The sequence below is a fragment of the Zingiber officinale genome, chromosome 1B (assembly GCF_018446385.1).
Source record: "Zingiber officinale cultivar Zhangliang chromosome 1B, Zo_v1.1, whole genome shotgun sequence".
NCBI lineage: Eukaryota > Viridiplantae > Streptophyta > Magnoliopsida > Zingiberales > Zingiberaceae > Zingiber > Zingiber officinale.
The window spans coordinates 141,787,431-141,810,762 of record NC_055986.1 but is presented as its reverse complement, the minus strand read 5'-3'; the positions used below and the strand labels follow the sequence as shown (position 1 = coordinate 141,810,762).

The 23,332-nt window shown below is 35.5% G+C and overlaps 1 non-coding gene across 1 annotated transcript; it reads right to left on the bottom strand.

The window, feature by feature from the left end:
* Positions 1-9,878: 9,878 nt before the first annotated feature.
* LOC121993925 lies at positions 9,879-9,984 on the bottom strand. Its single transcript, XR_006115495.1, has one exon. It is a non-coding gene; the product is annotated as a small nucleolar RNA R71 (small nucleolar RNA).
* Between the last annotated feature and the right edge of the window lie 13,348 nt (positions 9,985-23,332).

The window sequence follows — 23,332 nt, the reverse complement described above, 5'->3', positions numbered from 1 at the left end:
GGTGCTCAGGCCACTTAGCTCTGTATTTTTGTTTGTTTTAGCCTTTTCTGCATTTTCTTTCCACCTCTCTGCAGCCCAGGTGGCCGTCCATGCACTCCATACCACCTCGGAAACATACGTTGGTTTTGTGCCCTTCTTTCTGATGTAGTACATCATGTCTTTGTACAGTTTAGCATAATAGTTATTCCATGTGGCTATAAATTATTCTTGTTGGCCTTCTTCCCATGTATACCCTTTCTGCAATTATAAGTTGAACATTTAGTATATGAAAGGACAAATATAACATGAAATACCAAATATATTAAATTACTTACTACAAATTCATTATAGTAAAATGTCTTCATATCTTGGTCTACATGCCTCTATGTAGTACTAGAAGTGTACACTCTTTCTTTAAATTTTTCGGTGATGTAAGATGCAATCCGGTGGCTATCAGGAATGAATCTGCAAGAAAAAAAATATGCATGACATCAATACTAATAACAAAAAATACTTACGTATCTCCAACAACTCTAATAACCTTATAGCCACGGGGTGCTACTGCTTACTGCTCAGCTATAATAATATCTGCAAAATAATATTACAACACAACATATATACTAAAGTTTACAAACATACATGACATCAATACAAAATAATATACAAACATAGCTTAATTGATGAACAATAATGCTAATATTTTATCATTTTTAACATGTAACTAATCAACAATAACAGTTTCTAAGTCCTTATCGCTAGACTCTGTTAGTACAACTTCATCCTTACTGTTAGATATCTCTCCATCATCTATCTCTTCGTAAGTAACATTAACATCTATAAGTAATTGAGATATAGATTGGAGTTGTGGATCAACTGAATGTCTCATCACTTCGTCATTCTGAAATGCATCATGGTTCTGAGCAGTGATGGTATTCGACATTTTTATTGTCGAGCGAGGCTTCGTTTGACAAACAAACAACCATTCACTAGGTCATCTTCTCTTTGTAGGGTATTCAAGATAGAAAACCTGACCCGCTTGTACTCCGAAAATAAAAGATTCAAACTTATTGAATCTTTGGTTTGCATTAACCTCAACTAAATTATAATGTGGATGTATTCTAGTACCTGTTTTTAGGGTAGGATCATACCATGAATATTTGAATAACACACACCTTTTTATAGGTAATGTAGGATATTCAACCTCTATGATTTCCTCAAGTCTACCATAGTAATCAAGTTGAGTGTTATTGTTGTCCATAGATCCTTTAACGCAAGCACCAGAATTATAGGTTAATCTTCGTGAATCTCGTTGTGCCACGTGGAATTTGAGCCCATTCACATAGTAACCAGAGTAGACCTTTATTTTACGGAGAGGCCCTGATGCAAGATTCATTATCCTATCATCTGCCACATTTATTATTCTACGATCTTTAACCTATAAAATTAGTAGACATTAGGACACTTCTTAATACACATGAACTTAAAGATTTGATAAAACTCTAACTTACATATATTTCAAATCATAATGTAAATTCGACCTCTAACTTTTCAACTACCCCACCTGCATCCATTGATTGATTTTGTTGATATAGTTATTGTTCATACAAATTGGGAAAGAAGGTAACTTTAAGATAATTGAGATATCAAACAATCAAATTAAACAGGTGATAGATTTTTTATTAGAGAAGTCAACTTACTTTATGTATGGTTTGACTTCATCATAGTTTAAGAGTATGTATGTTCTTGCAGCATGGTATTCTTATGGAGTTAAGAATCTAGAAACAGATGCACCCATTGACTTGCCAGGAAACTTGAAAATAGAAAGCATCGAATGGTCTATTGTCTGATCATCATCAGAATTTCTAGGACACTTGCGATGTTTGGTCTTCACATTATCAGCAAAATAATAGGAGCAAAAAGAAGATGCTTCTTCAACTAGATAAGCATTACATATTAAACCCTTAACACTGGCTTTTTTACGAACATTATTATTTAATTTTCTTAAAAAACATTCGAATGAATACATCCATCTATATTGTATAGGACCAGCTATTTATGCCTCGTATGGTAAATGTACTGGAAGATGTTCCATTGAATAAAAAAAACTGGGTGGAAATATACGCTACAGCTTACATAGTATGAGAGGAATGTCTATTTCTAGCTAAGCATATCATCCATCATAATACACCTCACTGTTAAATCTCTAAAAAATAGACTCAATTCTGTGATTGCTTGCTAAACATTATGAGGAAGTAAATCATGAAAAGCTACTGAAATAAGTTTTTGCATGAATACATGACAATCATGACTCTTCATTCCAAACATCTTTAACCTGTTTATATCCACGCATCGAGCCATATTTGTTTGAGGTATACCCATCTGGGAATTTTATTTCTTTCAACCAACTACATAAAGCCTGTTTACCGTCTTTGTCCAATGTATAACAAGCCTTTGGAAATCTATTGCTTGTTTCATCCTAATGCAACTCTAGTCTGTTGACTAGTTCTTTTAATTCCTCATGTGATTTTGCAGTGTCTTTAGTTCTTCCAGACACATTCATCACAGTGTTGAAGATATTATCGAAGAAATTTTTCTCAACATGCATACCATCTAAATTATGTCGAATAAGTAGATACTTTCAATAAGGCAACTCCTAAAAATTACTCCTTTTCTTCCAATCATACTTGCACATCCTAACAATGTATTTATTTAACTCATCAGAATCAGGTTGAGATACTGGTAGAAATTCAAAATTATCTATTTGTTCAATGATTTCTTCACCTGAAATATGGACTGTTGGAGGAGGTTTTCTGACTACCATATTCTTTAGGATTTTTTTTTTATTTCGCCTGAAAGGGTGATCAACAGGTAAAAATTTATAATAATTATCAAACCAAGATACTTTCCCACTACAAGCTAATGAAAATACATCAGAATCTATCATGCAGTGTGGACAAGCTAATTTACCAGCCGTGCTCCATCTTGACAACATTGAGTATGCTGGAAAATCACTGATCGTCCATAATAATATAGCATGCAATCTAAAATTAGTTTTACTTGCAACATCATAAGTCATTGACCCTACATTCCACAAATCATTTAATTCAGCAATTAGCAGTTGTAAGAAAATATCTATCTTATCTTTGGGATTGGTTGTGTTGGTTAATCCTAGGAAAACGTACCGGTTCCACTGTATAAATTTTTTTTGTACAAGTGTTGAACCTTTCCTTAAATAACCTATTGTATTCTTTAGAAGTTAAATTAGGAATCACAGATGGAACTTAACATCATTGATTCCAAATTTAACTTATCTGTTCTTAATGGTTTAGATTTGAATCGCAAGCGGAACTTAACACTATTGATTCAAATCTACCTAAGTTATTAATTCCATAAATATTAATTTCCAAAATTAGCTTTCAGGACTGCATGACGAGACACATGACCTTCTTGGATATGAGAGCAACCACCACCGCCTAGCCAAAGCCTTTTAAGGAAAGCTAATATTTATTTCCTTAAATAACTCTAGGTTAACCAAAAAGAACAATCGAATCACAAATTCAAAAAAAAAGAAAACACAAAATCGAAAAATAAATTCGATAAACTAGATCTAATTGCCTCTTGTATTTAGAATTCTTACAAAGAAAATAACTAGTATGATGCGGAAGAAAATTACTAGTTATACATTCTCTTTGTAAGCTAATGACCTCGAGATCTTCTGTCGTATTCCTTGCCTCGCCTTGGACTTCGTGTGGGCGACGATCCTCCAAGATGAACACCACCCAAAAGAGTCCTTTCTCTTCCTCTAAGATTCGGCCACCACCACCACCAAGGAGAAGAGAGCAAAGGGAAAGGAAGAAGGGAGAGGGTCGGCCACCAAAAGACCTCCAAGCAATAGAATAAGAGTTGTGTCTCATGAAGCCCCCTCACCCCTTCTTTTATATTACTTGCCCAAGGCAAATAAGGAAAAACTTTTTACAAAAAATAAAATCATCCAAGAGTTTTTCCTTTTCCCTTTTAATTTTTCCTTTTCTTTCCTCTTGATTGAATCAATCACCAATTTTGAATTTATGATGATTTTATTATTTTTAATATGGCCGGCCACTTGCTTGGGCACCAAACAAAGTGGCCGGCCACCTCATCAAGGGGAAAAAGGAATTTTATTTTTATAAAATTTTACAAGAAAAACTCTTATAAAATTTTACAAGCTCTCTTTCCTAAAGTAGGAGTTAAAAAAGGAAAGTTTCTAAAAATTAAAATCATGTTTTAAAATTTAAAAACTCTCTTATAAAATTTCCTTTTTTAACATGATGATAGAGAATTTTAATTTTAAAACTTATCTCCCTTTTTTTTCTTAAACCATGAGGATGGTTAAAAAAGGAAAGTTTTAAAAACTTTTAAAACTCTCTATTAAAACATGTGGCCAAATTCAAATAAGAAAAGTTTTTAAAATTAAAATCTCTCTTTTAAAACTTATAGTTTTCTACAAAGAGAAGATTTTAAAAATTCAAAAACAACCCTCCTTGTTTGAATATTATAGCCGACCCCTTCATGCTTGGTCACCAAGCAAAGGGCCGACCCCTATAGGAGAGGATGTGGCCGGCCCTTGCTTGGTCACCAAGCATTGGATCGGCCCACTTCTTGGACACCAAGAAGAGCCTTACATTTGGATGGACTTGAGGCTATAATGAGGCTACGATAGGGACCTAGAGGAGAAATTGGTTTTGGCCTTCCGATGAGCTTGAGTATCCCGTGTTCGCCCTGAACACACAACTCAAGTTCATCGATAATAACTCATTCCACTAGAGAGTTATTACCGCACTACCGCACCAATCCCAAATTACATTATGGGCTTCTTCTTATCATGAGTGTGTTAGTCTCCTTGTGTTTAAGATTACGAATGCCCACTAATTAAGTAAGTTGCTGACAACTCACTTAATTAATATCTAGCTCCAAGAGTAGTACCACTCAACTTTATTGTCATGTCGGACTAGGTCCACCTGCAGGGTTTAACATGGCAATCCTTATGAGTTCCTCTTGGGGATATTCTCAACCTAGATAACTAGGACACAGATTCCTTCTATAATCAACAACACACACTATAAGTAATATCATTTCCCAACTTATCGGGCATATTGATTTATCGAGCTAAACCTCACCCTTTGATAAGTCAAAGAAATAAATATTAAATATATATGTTTGTTATTATATTAGGATTAAGAGCACACACTTCCATAATAACTAAAGTCTAGTTCTTTTACTAAGTCAGTACAAAAAGAACTTTCCTAAATGATCCTACTCAATACACTTAAAGTGTATCCGTGTAATTTATTAGTCAAGATAAACTAATACTTAATTACACTACAACTATTCTGATGGTTTGTTCCTTTCCATCTTAGTCGCGAGCAACTGTTTATAATTTATAGAGAACCGACAACATGATCTTCTGAGTGTGACACCACACTCCATGTTGTCTACTATATAAAAAAATTGAACAATTACATCTAATAAATAAATACAAATATTGACCAATGTGATTCTTTTATTTCAACAAATAAATGTTTACAAAAGCTAGACTTTTAGTATACACTCTAACAGGTTGGACCAGGAATAAGCACAGTAAGGAATATAAATTCATCTTTCATGCATATCCATGGTGGTAAATTGTATGGTGTCAATATAACTGGGAAAGATGAATATTACTGCCCAACTGACGAAATGACTGAAATCTATCTGCAGAAAATCCCAATCTCACATTACGTGGTTCCATTGGAAAGGAGGAAAATATAGTATCAAGATGTTTCCATGCAGAGGAATCACAAGGATGACACATAATTCCTCCTTCATGCTCATGTTCATGATGCCACGTCATGTGACAAGCTGTAGCACCAAATGCATATGAGCGTTAAAGTCTAGCAGTTAAAGGAAAGTAATACATCACTTTCCAAGCAATATTTTTCTTCTTCTTCCCTGGTATGCGAGTACGATGCTTATAATTAGGGTGAGTATAGATTTTGCATTCACTCAGTTCGTTGTCTTCATTCTAAAAGATCATGTAATTGTTTATACAACAATCAATCTTCACTATAGGCAAACCTAAACCTCTAACCAATTTCTTTGTACTATAAAAATTATTTGTCATTATGTTGTCAGCAGGGAGCAACTCTGACATCAATTGACATATGTCATCGTAACATCTTTCTAAAAAATGATGTTCTGCTTTCATATTCAATAACCTTGTAGTAGCTGATAATTGTGAATGACCAGAGGGAATGTCTTCCCACCCTTCTCTTTCACTAGCCTTTAACATTTTATATAGTTGCTGATATTTAGGTGTTCGTATTTCGTGGATATTGGAACAATCAACTACAACATTCATTGTATCGTGAACCATTGATTGCATTGTAATATCATAAGTCGATGATTCAGGTGCAGTAAAAGTTGTACCAGATAAAGAGCCACCAGAAGACCCAATTGGTTCATACAAATAAGGCTCTCCTTGATAGTACCAATTGTAGTAATTTGACTATTTCTACATATATGTACTTTCAAGGTATCCTCATCACGGAAAGCTCTATTTTGACATTTTTTATGATTGCACGAACACCGTAACTTGACACCATTCATACATTCTGGATGACTCTTAGCAAAGTTCACAAATTGTTCTACTTCAGTAATAAAATCATCTCTAATAAATCTTTGTTCTAATCGATTATACATCTATGCTTTGTTCATAGACATTGTCACTTAATGGCAATGTAATTTAAAACACTATTAAACTTGTACAATTTAATTTAACATTCAATAAAGTAATTAAACATAATATAGTGTGAGTAGTTTCCATTTAACAACATAATAGGTTAGATATCACATAACGTTCACTTTCTATTGAACATTCAATTTAGTGAACCAAAACAAACCTAGATTGTTTTTCCATATATTAAACATGTAGTATCTACCAACACTAAAATCACCATATATATGACTATATCATGTTATATATCAAAATATTAACTTAACCTATATCTAAATTCAACCATATAAATTATACCTGAATATGTGTAGTCCAATCGCAGAATACTTCAAAAGAAATAAAATTTAGAGAAAATTAATACACTATAAGACATGCTAAGATAAATTCAAAAGGAACAAGTCGATGACTGCCCAACCTATGCACCGACAGCAAACAAAGAAGCCAACCACGTGCTGCTGGCCGCTCTTGGTGCCATAGCACCCACTAGCCACATGCCGGCGGCCGCCGCAGTCGCTAGCTGATGTACGTAGATTATATACACTTTTATGCATATTTGGACACACATATACTTGTATTTCATTAGCATAATCTATGTTTATTGCACCCTATTTCATTATAATGTCATACTTCCATTATATTCTGTTCAGAGATATGCTTTTTACTTATTTTGATTGATAGGATACTATCTATTTGGAGCAAAAATGGAGATAAAACGCACATGGGAGCAACATTGGAAGAAATCAAGTTGGGGCTGTGTAGGCCACACGGGCGTGTGGCCATCCTGAAGCAAATCAAGCCACCCCCCTTGCGCGCGCGCGTCCAAGTAGCACATGGCCGTGCCAAATGACACGGTTGTGCTAAGTTTCCAGTGGCGAGGAAGGCCATGACTGTGTGAATCCACACGACCGTGTGACTTTGCCAGAGGAGAAGGCCATGGACGTGTGAGCCACACGGCCATGTGACTCAACCCAATAGGAAGCCGTGTGAGGCCGTGTGGATTCCACATGGTCGTGTAACGAAGAACACGGGCTGTACCACGCCAAAACAGAGCTGTGCTGAATTCTGGGAAGATTGCAGACCGATCGTAAAATGTCCATAACTTTACGTTCCGTTGGAGTTTTGAGATGCTATTTATATTGAAATGTAGCTGACTTCAAGATCTATAACTTTTCTTCAGATCCAACAGAGAGATATCACTGACTTCCCATGCTAAATGGAACAGCCGTGCCTCTCAACCGTGGGTTCATCTGAACCTCCGCCCAGACTGCAGACCAAAATTTGAACTACCATAACTTTTGGCTCGGTTGGAGCCAGGGCTCGATCCAAGTATCAGGATGTAGATAATTTCAAGATATACATCTTTGGTTCAGGGGGAATCATGATAAAATCTGATTTAATGGGTGAAAACCCCGGTTTACCGGACCCCTGTAATCCTGGTTTTTTTGGGCAGTTTGGAGGAGGTATAAAAGGGTCAAGAACCTCATTTTTTGACTCATCTTGGGTTTAAGACTTCATCCCTCTCATTGGGGAAGGGTTCTCCCCTTAGGGGGAACCCTAGAACTTCATTCACCTCCATCCCTTGAAGATCCATCCATCTCTGGAGCAAGGAGGCATCCCCAAGACATCGGAAATATCAACAAGCATCTCTTCTTCCCCTTCTTCTTACATCTAGGAATGTAAGTATGCTTTACTTTATGTTTTGGAGCCGTTCTTCCTTTGCAATGGAGTAGATCTCCAGATCTAGGATATAGGAAGTATTTGTGATGTGATAGAGATGTAAAACTATGTGGATTTGTCATGTTTTTATTCAATGACTTGTTAATGCCTTGTTCATGTTTGATGATGTGTGTGAGTGAATGCTTATATATATATCTTTTGAATGTTTTATCAAATAGTTGTGTAGAATTGTTAATCCTGTAGGGGGGATACCCTAGATCATATGATCAAGGGGCGTCGTAACAGGGCTGCCCCGTTAACGGACGTCTAGGGTATCACCTTGAAAGGAGAAGCAAATCTCCACAAGGAAGTATGGGATAGGGAATAATCACTATTTCTATTTCTATGTTATTGTGTGTTAGTATGTTTCTATGTTGTATGACTGAGGGGCATCGTGACAGGGCTGCCCCGCTAACGAACTTCATAGGAATCACTTCCATTTAGTAGCATAGGACATGGAGTAGGAGATCATGTCGTCTTATCCACTGCAGGGGAGAGTCGGTAATGAATCTAACTTCCTACAAGAGTATGAACATAGAGGATAGGAACTAAGCAATCTATGTAACATCGCCCAGCATTACAAGGAAATCGAAATCTTAGAATCTATCATCCTCCATCCTCTTAGCTCAATCCCTCTCGAGATCCATTCTCTCTCTTCCCTCTTTTCTTTCTCTTACTTTCTTTCCCAACTTATCTTACGTTTGTCTAGATAATTCACCGTACGAAGTTAACTAATTCTTAATCAATAGTCCCTGTGGATACGATATCTTTTATATTACTGACAACGAAACCGTGCACTTGTGGTTTGTAACAAGTTTTTGGCGCCGTTGCTGGGGACTTTTTTTCGATTAACATTAGTTGGTTAGCATATGAGTTACTCTAGATATTTTTCTTTTTTCTTTTTCCTTTTCTTTCTTATTTTCATTATGCACTTTCTTTCTTGCAATTTTAATTTTTCATTTTCTTTCTCTTGTTTTCATATGGTATTTTATTTCTTGTCTTTAATTCTTCAATTTTGCATTTTCTTATAATTTTTTTCAGATATCCATGAGCACTAACATGTCAAGCAGACCCTTAAGAGATTTTTCTACATCCATTTATGTAAGATTTTTGTCTCCCATTGTCCAATCTCATATTGAAGCAGAATGTTTTCAACTAGACCCACAGTTAATTTTCATGATACAAGGTCACAAATTTGGAGGAGAAGTATCAGAAAGTCTTTATCTGCACCTTGAGACATTTCTAGAGCTTTGTGATATGGTGAACTATGAAGGAGTATCAGCAGATGCAGTTCGATTGATGACATTTTCTTTCAATATCAAGGATAAAGCAAGGACTTAGTTATATTCTCTCTGTCCTCAAAACATCACAAGTTGGGAATAATTGGAGAAGAAATTTCTGAATTATTTTTTCCCTCCAAGTAGAACAATTTACATAAGAAATCGCATCACAAATTTTGCTCAGGCAGATGGAGAATCATTATTTGAAGAATGAGACAGATTCAAGAGTCTACAAAGATAATGCCCTCATCATGGTTTGAAAAAATGGTTTACCCTGTACATATTCTATAGGAGAATTTCTTTCTTAGATAAATGTTATTTGGATTCATCTGCTGGAGGTTCTTTTATGTACAAAAGTGTGGACGAAGCATATACATTAATTGATAAAGTGACATTGAATCTCCAAGAATGGTTAGATAGAAGTTGGATAGAAACTCCCTCAAATATTCAGGAAGTGCAAGCCATAAATGCAAGAGAGTCTGTCAAACAAAATGTAGCTCAACCACCCAAGAATGTTGAAATTCACAAGTCATAGAATGAGGGTTTAAACATTTGGGGGAAAAGACTGATAGCATAGTTTCAAAATGGTTCATAGAAGACCTTCCTCCTACACAGACAAGATCTAATGTAAATGATAATGATATTAAGTTGAGAAGTGGCAAGAATCATGAAGAACTTTTGAAGAAAGATTTGTTTAGAATTGAGGAGAAGAACAATAGAAGAGCACAAGAACTCAGTTTCATTACTCCAGGTAGTTCACAAAGGCCACAAGTACCCTTCCCTCAACGATTAATCACATCAATACTAGATAAGCAAGTTGGACCTCCTCCGCAAGCTCAAAGGGAATATGAGAAAAAGGAAGTTCCTTTCCTAAGATTTTCACTAAGGGTTCCTTTTCCATAAAGGTTATTGAGGGTCAATGAAGATAAAGATCCTGGCAAATTCTATGATCCAAATACGGTTGAGTGCAGATTTCCTGATGTATATAAAGATGAAGACTCTTCAGATGAGGATTTTGATGATAATGCATTGGATAACAAGTTTTCAGATCTACCTCCAGGTTTTACAGGATGTTATAGTGAAATTGAATTTTCAGATGATGAAGGTGATGTGGTAGATCAACTTTAGAATGCAAATGAAGTCGGTGATCCTCATGTTGTTGATTCTCCTTCAGATGATATTGATCTCGGTGCATTATTCAACAGTGAATATGATGATGATATTGATATGGAAGGCAGTGTAGAGAGCTGTGATGTGGAAGCAGCATCTCAAGAATCACCTTCTTTGTCCACACAACCTTCTGAGATTATGAGAGTTGCAAGGATTGAACATGTTGTCGACCAATGTGTAGGGGCTTATCCAGAATTAGCAGAGTCTCAAGAATCACCACCTTGCTAGGATGTATACTAAAAGCCTAGCTTTTGGTATAAACATTTATCTAGAAATAAGAATCACATTGGTCAAATGTCTACATTTACGATAAATGTAGTTGCTCAGTTAATTTATATTGTAGATAACATGGTGTGTGGTGTCACACACAGAAGATCATGTTATCGGTTCCTTATAAATTATAAACAGTAGCTCACGACCAAGATGGAAAGGAACAAACCATTGGAAGGTCGTAGTGTAATTAGGTGTTAGTTTATCTTAACTATATAATTACACTAGTACACTTAGAGTGTATTGAGTAGGACCATTTGAGGTCGTTCCTTTTATACTGACTTTATGAAGGAACAAAGACCTCAGTTATTATGGAAGTGTGTGCTCTTAATCCTAATATAATAACAAGCACATATATTTGATATTTATTTCTTTAATTTATCAATGGGTGAGATTTAGTTCGATAAATCAATAAGCCCGATAAGTTGGGAAATGATATCACTTATAGTGTGTGTTGTTGATTATAGAAGGAAACTGTGTCCTAGTGATCTAGGTTGAGAATGCCCCCAAGAGAAGCTCATAAGGATTGTCATGTTAAACCCTGCAGGTGGACTTAGTCCGACATGACGATGAAGTTGAGTGGTACTACTCTTGGAGCTAGATATTAATTAAGTGAGTTGTCAGTAACTTACTTAATTAGTGGACATTTGTTATCTTAAACACAGGGATACTAACACACTCATAATAAGAAGGAGCCCAAAATGTAATTTGGGATTGGTGCGGTAGTTCAATAATAGTTCTCTAGTGGAATGAATTATTATTGATAAAATTAAGTTGTGTGTTTGGGGCGAACACGGGATGCTTAATTTTATCAGCAGACCAAAACCAATTCCTCCTCTCGGTCCCTATCGTAGTCTCTTAATTATAGAGTACTATACCCACCTATACCCACCTTCTTACCCATCCCATAGGGGCCGGCCAAGCTAGCTTGGAGACCAAGCTAGGGCCTGCCAAAGTTTGGTTCATGGGTGCTTCAAGGTGGCCGGCCCTAGCTTGGGTTCAAGCTTGGTGTGGCCGGCCCAAATTAAAATAAAAGGATTTTTATTTTTTAAAATTTTTCTTATGTGGATAACATGATTTAAAAGAGAGTTTAAAAATTTAAATCTTTCCTTTTATAAGATTCTACAAAAGATTAAGAGAAGAGCTAAATCTCTTTCCTTATTTGTAGATTAAAAGGTTGATTATAATTTTGGTAAAAATTTTCCTTTTAACATGTTCATGATTTAAAAGAAAGTTTAAAAAATTAATAATTCTCTTTTATTAGTTTCTACAAAAGATTAAGAAAAGATTTGATATCTTTCCTTATTTGTAGATTGAAAGGAGATTTTAATTTTTAGAGATAACTTTCTTTTTATCCACATGTTAAAAGAAAGATTTTAATTTATAAAATTTTCTTTTTATTAACCAATCATGAAGGGAAAAATTATTGGAGAAATTTTTTATAAATTTCCGGAAGCAAATAAGGAAGTTTTAATTTGTGTTTAAAATTTTATTTGCTTGGAAATTTTATGGTGTGGCCGGCCATTGTAAATTGAAAAGAAAAATTGTTTTTAATTAAATAAATTTTCCTTTTCAATGGCAAAAGAATTAAGGAAGTTTTTATTAAATTTTCCTTATTTGCCAAGACCAAGGATTATAAAAGAAGGGGTAGAGAAGGCTTCATGGCGAACAACTCTATTCTATTTTCTCCCTCTTTTTCTTCCTTGGTGTGGCCGGCCATCCTCTCCTCCTCTCTTCTCTTTGATGGCCGAATCTCATCTTTCTTGTGGAGATTCATATGGTGGCCGGATCAAGTTTAGAGAAGAAGAAGAAGAAGAAGGAGAGAAAGAAAGTTTTGTTTCTAGCATCCCTTGGAGCATGGTGGTGGTGGCCGAACCTCTTCATCCTAGGAGAAGTTTTGATGGCCGAAACTCGTAAGGAAGAAGAAGGTGCTTGGTGGTTCTCATCTCAGAAGATCGTTGCCCACACAACGTCCGAGGTTAGAAGAGGAATATGGTAGAAGATCAAGAGGTCTTTCTAAAAGGTATAACTAGTATTTTTCCTTTCTGCATCATACTGGTTATTTTTGGAAATAATACCAAATACAAGAGGTATGCGATTCTAGTATTTCGAATTTATTTTCGATGTTGTGTTCTTTTTTTTTTCCTTGTGATTTGATTGTTTTTTTCGGTTGACCTAAAGTTATTTAAGGAAATTAAATATTAACTTTCCTTAAAAGGCTTTGTCTAGTCGGTGGTGGTTGTTACCATATCCAAGAAGGCCATGTGCCTCGCCACGTTAGTACTGGAAGCCAATTTTGGAAATTAATATTTAATGAAATTAATAACCTAGGTGATTTGGATCGAACGTGTTAAGTTCCGCAGGAGATCCGAGTCTAAACCTAAAAGAACAAATAGATTAAACTTTGGATCAAATGTGTTAAGTTCCGCAGGCAATCCAAGTTTAATTTAAAAGAACACATGGTAGCTAGGAAAAGGTTCAGACCTTTCTACAAAATTTTTGTACAGTGGAACCATTAGGTTTTCCGAGTAGCAACCAACACACCTTTGGTAGTGCCAACACCTAAGCCAGAGCTAGAACCATCATTTGATTCAGAGGAAGCCACATCTACATGTTTAGAACTTTCAGATTTCACTTGGGCTAAAAATTGGAAGCTCAATCTGAACCGTCTTCGACCACCTGAAAACCTTCCAAGAAGATGATGATGGAGAGAGTTTTACTTTATTATGAGCTCTTTTGATGAAAGCTCTCTCTATAATAAGAGTCTCTGGTAAGAGGGTTCTAAAATATCTTACCCCTCCAAGAGCGAGATTTCGATAAATCTAATGAGGTGGTCGAGCTAATGACCTTAAACAAGCGCTTCTTGGGAGGCAATCCATGTTCATTTTCCTTGTTTTCTTTTATGTCTTTAGTTCTATCTAGTTTCATTTCTTTCTTTATAATAAACATGTATCCTCTACTTAATTTTTGTTGTCAATCTTCTTTTATAGGACTCAAAGATTAGGAGGAGTGCAACTACATGATGGAGAAGTTAATGGCATGGGCATTTGGCACGCATCATTTGGTAACTTCTCTAAATTTCATAAATCCTCCATATATCATTTCTAATTTTCATTGGGACAATGAAAAATTTAAGTTTAGGGGGATGCATTAGGTTTAGTTTAGCTTTTGGTATATTCTTCTTTTTGCATAATAAAATTTTATTTTTGGTAGTTGCATCATTCATCATATCATGATTGTTTGTTCCTTATTGCAAAATACTAGCACATTTATTCTAAATTTTATGTGGTTTATGTGTTACTTATGGTGCTAGTATGTTTAGTGATTTATCTTTTTTTTTATCTATGATAGCATGAAGTGAGCAATGTTTTTATTGTAAGAGTTTAAGTATTGACTTTGTTTTAGGACCTCTATACACTTTGCCTAATTTTGATGGTAGATAACTCGGAAAATAGTCATGATTCATAGAACTTAATTAGTACTAGTGTTTCTATGGTGATTTCTCAAATTGCATTTTGGTTACTAGATGAGGCTCGAATCATGTCAACTCATTTGGAAAAATAAAAAAATCCCAACATTTGCATTTATGTGCATTTATGTACAAGTGTTGCATCTTGCAATCACTTAAAAAAAATAAAATGATGAAAAAAAATTAATGAATAAGGGATATAAAAAATAGTTATCGTGGGTGGAAACTAGTAAGTTACCCCTTTGAGACCGAGTTAGGTTAATGGGAAAATAACTGCTATGTTTCTCTTGATATCGAGCACGCCTTTAAGACCTTGGGTAGATTGAGAAGGATGAACCAAGCGTATGACTGGTAAGTGCTCGCTAGGAGCATAAGGAATATGATTTTATGATGACTTGACTAGGCTTAGGGATTGATACTTGATAAAAATAGGCCACCATTGCACTGAGCACGGAGAACTACTACGTAGGTCATACCCAAACTACTTTTGTATTTTGCTCACCAATGAAATCATTTGATAGGATTAGATTGAATTGCTAGAGATTATGATGCACTATTTAGCCACATGAGTTTAGATGTAGTTTTTGCTTGAGGACAAACAAAGGTTTAAGTCTAGGGGTGTGATGTGCGTAGATTATATACACTTTTATGCATGTTTGGACGCACATCTACTTGTATTTCATTAGCATAATCTATGTTTATTGCACCATATTTCATTATAATGTCATACTTCCATTATATTCTATTGGGAGATCTGCTCTTTGCTTGTTTTGATTGATAGGACACTATTTGGAGCAAAAATGGAGATAAAACGCACACGGGAGCAACATTGGAAGAAATCAAGTTGGGGTCGTGTAGGCCATGTTGGACCCCATGGTAGTTTTGATGTGATCAACCAAGTTGGTTAGGTCCTGCTTTGTGTTTGATCCTTGTGTCTAAGTGTGCAGGAACTTAGGAGCGCAGGAAGTCGAGCGGAAGATGCAGCTAGCGAGAAGGACGACACGGGAAGGGAGACGACGGGCTCAGTGCATCCGAAGGACGAGAGAGATACGGAAGAGTACACCGGTGGGCGAGAAGAACGTGCACGACGTTCGAGGGACGTTAAGCCGGGGAGGAAGGTTGCTCGAGGAGAAGGCCGGAAATTGAGTTCGGGTGAGCCCTATTTCGGTTGGCCGAAATCACCCAAAAGAACGGAGCGTCGGAAGCTGAAGCAATTAAGCTGAAAATGTAGCCAGCCAGCTTGGAGGCGCCTCCATCAGGCTTGGAGGCACCTCCAGCTTGAAGGCGCCTCCAGTCTTGTTGGAGGCACCTCCAACTGGTTAAAATGACCGTTTCGAGCTGCGGATAAAGTTTTATCCGCTCACCCATTGGAGGCGCCTTGGACCTCTATTGGAGGCTCCTTGGACCCTCGAGATCAGATTTCCAGAGGCTATTTAAAGGCCCCTGGAGCTAGGAATTCACAACAACTCAAGCAATCAATACTGTAAGCAATTCCTTAGCAACTAGTGAGCTTCCAAAGTGTAAAAGGCTTCTCCGCCTTCAGAGAAGGAGATTTTTGTTAGTGCGTCTTTCATCGCCCTGGATTAACAACCCTCTTGGTTGTAACCAGGTTAAATTCTGTTTCTGATTTTATTTTCTGTCTCCTTAATTCAGTTGCTATTATTTTACTGCTGCTTTTATCTTTGAGTTGAATTCCGAGGAGGGTATAGTTTTAATTTTTCAGGAGCAATTCACCCCCCTCTTGCCAGCCTCCGTTGCACCTACAATTGGTATAAGAGCCAGAGCACCTCAGAAGGACTAACCGCCGACTGAAGCAAAACGATCAAGACGATGGCCGGAGCAAATACTTATCCTCCAAAGTTCGAAGGAGATTTCTCCACATGGAAGCGAAAAATGGAGATATTTTTTTAAAACTGAATTTGATATACTTTTAATTATGAAATATGGATATGCAGCGCTGAAAGATAAAGAAGAAAACACGTGGAGCAAGAAGGAGCAAGCCGATTTTGTCGCCAACGGAAAGGCTGAGTTCCACCTACTCAGCGTTCTGCCACCTCAGGAGGTAAATCGGATCGGTAGCTACGACTCCGCGAAAGATCTCTGGGAAAATTCCTAGAGCTTCACAAAGGTACCTCCGAAGCGAAGCTAGCGATGCGCGACATCCTCCGGAACCAGTTGACGAACCTCCGGATGAACCAAGGCGAGAAGGTAGTGCAACTGGTTGATATTAGGAGGACACTATATTAGATGTTTAATTTATTTTTTAATTATATATATATATATATATATATTAATAGGATATTAATTTTAATATATTTTATTGAATGATATTAGTTAGATAAAAAAGAAGAAAAATTATAACTATAGAAGATATCTGATCCTTTAATGTGTGTGGGTATATCCATTGGATATCATATACTCGATGGATATAGGTATGGAGGATATAGAATCCGACCGATTATCATCCATAAGTGAAGGATCTTAATAATTAGAGAAGACAATCTCGAAGCCAATATAAATTAGTGTAACTTTGCAAGTTGCTTCAGCAGTGTTAGGGCATTCAATGGTAGTACAAAGCAAAGGGAGGAAGGGTATCCCTTAGCTCCGGTACCCTCGAAGGATATGAACACTAAAAGATATATATATATATATATAAAATAAGTAACACCATTAACTAGTTGTTGTAAGGAAAAACTTTTGAATCCCTTTGGATAAAGCCTCCCTCAGAGCATTCATACAACCCTATGAAAAACTAATTACTATCCTAAATTTAATAATATTTTTTTTAATTCTCTATAAAAAATAAAATAATATTTCTTTTTTGATTTCTCTCCTTCTTAAAGTCTCTACTATTTCAAATATAATAATAAAAAATGGAAGAGAAATAAAAAAATAAAAAAATAATAAAAATAATAGAAATTTTAGAATAGATGATATGGTATATAGTAAAAAATAATTATATACATTTAATAAAGTAGATGGTTCATTTTAAATTTTAGAGATATTATAGAGTTAAAATGACCCTGTAAGTTAATGCTTGCAAATAAATAAAATGGAATATAATAAATGTTAATTAAATTTCCGTCCAATTCTTCACGTAATGGTGTAGATAGCATGTTTAAACAGTTGGCACAATCCTCCATGGATCGGATTGCACCATTTTTCTTAAAATTTGTTTCCAAAATTGTGAGTTATTATTATTACTTGAAATTTATTCATAAAATTCTTGCTTTAGACTTTATGGACAAAGTTGATCCAAATATTATACCTTACCTACTTTTCATCCGGTTTAATTTAGCTATTTGCTTACATTTAAAAAATTCTTCATGGTGAAAAAATATTGTAAATTCATTCCTTCCAGAACTAAATTCAATCCAGTCAACCAGAACTCTTTATATACATGTCAAAATCTTAGTTTCAGACTTGCATAAAAGTGTTCAGTACTAAATTTGCTTTAAATTCATCATGCATTATTCCTTCATCTTGTTTATGCTATTATTGGCATTGAGCAGCTGTGTGTGCATAGATGGAGCTGCTTCAATCTCCAAATTCATTACTGTTGATCAGAACGGGCATGGAAATTTCATAACTATTCAATCTGCTATTGATTCCATTCCTGATGGCAATCAACAGTGGGTTCAAATTTATATAAAGCAAGGAACTTACAGGTATTACAGCCATCGTCTCTTCTCCTAAGTTCTACATTTGTCCAAAGTTATGAATACTTTATTTTCGATACTTGTGGTAGGGAGAAGGTTCTTATAAGGGCGTCAAAACCATTTATTGTTCTCCAAGGCGAAGGTGCTAGCAACACTATAATCGACTGGAATGATCACGGTGATACTAAGAATTGTGCAACCTTCATCGTCTATGCCAGTGACTTTGTTGCTCGCGATATTACTTTTTCGGTGAGAACTCTTTTGCAAACCTTTCTAGTATATATATATGTATATATAGAATATGCATGGACTTAAAACAATAAATATGTAAAAGAAATGTAATATTGTATGTACATAGGGAAAGCTTTGGAAATCAAGTACAAACATAAGAACTTATCCATGGGTTCATGTAAACTTTTATCTCGCTCTTTTGGATGCAGAATTCATATAACTGGAATATTCATGCCCCTGAAGTAGCAGAGGCAGCACTAGTAGGGGGAGATAGGAATTCCTTCTATAGGTGTAATTTCTTAGGCCACCAAGACACCTTGTGTGACTACCTAGGTCGTCATTTTTATTACGGATGTTGGATCGAGGGCAGTGTCGACTTCATTTTTGGCTTTGCGCAATCCATATACGAGGTATATATAGTCTCTGGACACATAGTTGTAGTTTTCATTACTCAGTCTATCGATGACAATGTATATATAATAAGATGCTCAATGAAATTTTAAAATAGCGGAAGAAGCTAAGTAACTTTATTTTTTCCACTGTATGCAGAACTGTACTTTGCATTCGATTGGACAGGGTTGGATGATCGCAAATGCTAAGGATAACCAAAATTCCCCAACTGGGTTCGTATTCAAGTATTGCATCATTCGTACCTCGGACGAGAGCACTTACCTTGGAAGAGCATGGAATGAATGGTCCACTGTGATTTTCTTTGAGACATACATGCCAGCAAATATTCAACCTCAAGGTTGGGAGGCATGGCATGCCTCTCCGAATGAGTAAGAGCTTTCAACTAATTAATTGACCTTTGATTTTATTTTTTTTAAAATTACTATTTTTTTAAAAAATATTATATCTAATGTCAGGAGCCACACAACGATAATGGAACAAGGTTGCTTTGGACCAGGCTCAGATAAGTCAGGAAGAGTGAGTTGGTTAAAAAATAATCAAAGCATTAACCAATTCGTCAGCGACAAATTTATTGGTCCAGATAATTGGTTGTCTCAACAACCTTAAGATTTTTAAACAAGTGTCTTAAGACTTCTTAGTCTATATAATTAATTTAGCAAAACATGTAAGAATAAATTTGAGCACTTTAAAATAATAGGATAGATAATAATTTTTTATATTGTATTATATTATTAATTAAAGTCAATAAATTTATTTATATAAATTATCCAAATAATAATTAAAAAATTAAATATGACATACAATTGTAATAATTATAATCATAGTAATAAATATTGAATATAATAAATTTAGAAATATTATTTTTACTGTTAATTCATGTCAGTCTTGAATATAATATCAAATATGATAAATTTTGATTGATTGAAATAAAATCGAGATTATTTTCATTATTGTCATTGTCACATCCCTAGAGGAGTCTCTACCAATAAAATTTTGGTAACATCTCCCCTGTACCGATGATAATTTGAAGCATATATACATACGCCCACAAGCATACTCATCAGATATATACATCAACCCACTCGATTGGATATAAACACACCACGCAGTTAATAGTCAGCCCACACGGCTGAAACATAGCACATTGGAAATCACAAAATAACGAACATGAAAAGAACAAAACAACTAACTATGAGCCGGCTCGACTTGACACATCATCACTAAACCAAATACAAGATACCACAAGACAAAACTCCAAGTCCACATCGAATTATTACAATACCAAGTTCACAAAACCAAAACACAAATAGCGTAGAAAACCAAAACCAGAAGATCGTCCTCAAATGTGACGTGGAACTGGCGGACAAGTTCTCCAAGCGACTTCGTAAGTCTTTTACTTGCTACTTGGCGAAATAAACCAGTTTACGGGGTGATGAGTACAAAACTCAGCGGGTAATAGAACAGATAGTGCATGAGTATAGTAAAGAACTAGAGAAACTAAGGTATAGAATCTCGTAGGGAAAATAGCAGATACTACAATGATATCATAATAAGTGTCCATACCTGAAACCATATCATAAGCTAGTAATAGAAGGTCAGGTGTAGCAAAGACCTACTACAGTACTGCTCATAACTACATGGGTAACATATGAAGTATATACATATTAACAATAAGTAAGCCAGTGTCTAACCACATGCAGCAAGTATATAACACAATATAAGTAAGCAGATCACATGAATATAGCAAGAGAATTGCATAAGTAAACAAACAACAACATAAGCAAGTATAATAATAATAGCATATGAACGGATGGTCACTCCCACCCACCCCTCTGCCCCATGACCCTTGTATGGTTGAGAGGTGGTGTCAATGACAGGCTGTACACCACTCCAGCGACTACTACTCTCGAGTGGCCGAGGGGACAGTTGGATAGTAGCTAACTAGCTACATCTATGACGGGGGATCCCTACTGCTCGTAACTCCAGCTATCACTACCCATGAGTGAGCGAGTGCGAGCACGACAGGACAAGTGTCACACTCCATCTACCACTACCCATGAGTGGGCGAGTGTGCGGCCCTGATTGACGACTCTCTCACACCACAAGGGAGACAGTGGTCGTCAGTATTCATGTCATGACATGATGCGCAAGTTGCAACAGTCATTATATATATATAAAAACAGAAGCCAGGTATGCTACAAGAAGCCAGCATGCTCAGTAAGGTGTGTAATTAAACATCATTCAAAGTAAATTAGTATGGTATTTAGTATCTGCTAAATATCATAGATGGTAACGAGAGACTGTATAGACATCAAATCGATTGTCCAAATATCGAGTGGATAAGTATCAAGCTCAGGAAAAATACAAGTGAAGTTAAGATAAATACAACAACTATCTAAGAATACAACTCATGCACTAAGGTCAAACTACTAAAGAATCAAGGTAGGAAGTGTTGGTTAGTCCTAGGAAAACGTATCGGTTCCACTGTACAAAAATTTTTATACAAGTGTCGAACCTTTCCTTAAATAACCTATTGTGTTTTTTAGAAGTTAAATTAGGAATCGCAGACGGAACTTAACATCATTGATTCCAAATTTAACTTATCTGTTCTTAATGGTTTAGATTTGAATCGTAAGCGGAACTTAACACTATTGATTCAAATCCACCTATGTTATTAATTTAATTAAATATTAATTTTCAAAATTAGCTTCCAGGACTGCATGGCGAGGCACATGGCCTTCTTGGATATGGGAGCAACCACCACCGCTTGACAAAGCCTTTTAAGGAAAGCTAATATTTAATTTCCTTAAATAACTCTAGGTTAACCAAAAAGAACAATCGAATCACAAATTCGAAAAAGAAGAAAACACAAACTCGAAAAACTAATTCGAAAAAACTAGATCTAATGCCTCTTGTGTTTGGAATTCATACAAAGAAAAATAAACTAGCATGATGCGGAAAATAAATACTAGTAATACCTTTCTTTGTGAACTTTAATGACCTCTTGATCTTCTACCGTATTGCTCTTCTTATTTCGGACGTTGTGTGGGCAACGATCTTCCGAGACGAGAACCACCAAGCTCCTTCTTCTCCAAGCTAGATTCGGCCACCATTAATTCTCCATGAGAAGTAAAGGTCCGACCACCACCACCAAGCTCCAAGGGATACAAGAAACAAAACCTTCTTTCTCTCCTTCTTCTCCAAGCAATATCCGACCACCTTCCAAACTCCAATGGATCAAGAGTTTCGGCCAAGAAGAAGAAAGAAAAAATGAAAAAGGAAAACAAGAAGGGTCGGCCACACCACCAATGAGGAAAAGAGAGGAAGAAAAATAGAATAGAGTCGTTAGCCATGAAGGCACCTCTACCCCCTCTTTTATAATTCTTGGTCTTGGCAAATAAGGAAATTTAAATAAAAACTTCCTTAATTCCTTTGCCATGAAAAATAAAAATTAATTAATTAAAAATCAATTTCCTTTTTTCAAATTACTTGGCCGGCCACTTTTTTCCACAAAACAAGGAGAGTTTAATTCACACAAGAATTAAAACTTCCTAATTTGTTTACAGAAATTTATAAAAAATTTCTCCAATAAATTTAATCCATTCATGATTGGTTAGTAAAAAGGAAATTTTATAAATTAAAATCTTTCTTTTAAACATGTGGATAATTTCCAAAAAGGAAAGTTATCTCTAAAAATTAAAATCTCTTTTCAATCTACAAATAAGGAAAGATATCAAATCTTTTCTTAATCTTTTGTAGAAACTAATAAAAGAGAATATTTAATTTTTAAACTTTCTTTTAAATCATGAATATGGTTAAAAAGGAAAGTTTTCTCAAAATTAAAATCTCCTTTCAATCTACAAATAAGAAAAGATTTCAAATCTTTTCTTAATCTTTTGTAGAAAGCTATAAAAGAAAAGATTTAAATTTTAAACTCTCTTTTAAAAATATGATATCCACATAAGAAATAATTTTAATAAAAATTCCTTTTAATTTTCTAATGGCCGGCCACCTAAGCTTGGGACCCAAGCTTTGGCCGGCCACCAACTTGGCTCATCCACTTGGTCTTGGCCAGCCCTAGCTTGGCTGGCCCCATTAGGATGGGTAAGAAGGTGGGTATGTGGTGGGTATAAATCTCTATATACAAGAGGCTACGATAGGGACCGAGATGAGGAATTAGTTTTGGTCTCCCGATGAAATTAAGTTTCTCGTGTTCGCCCCGAACACACAACTTAACTTCATCAATAATAATTCATACCACTAAAGAATTATTATTAAACTACCGCACTAATCCCAAATTACATTTTTGGGCTCCTTCTTATTATGAGTGTGTTAGTCTCCCTGTGTTTAAGATGTCGAATGCCCACTAATTAAGTGAGTTACTGACAACTCATTT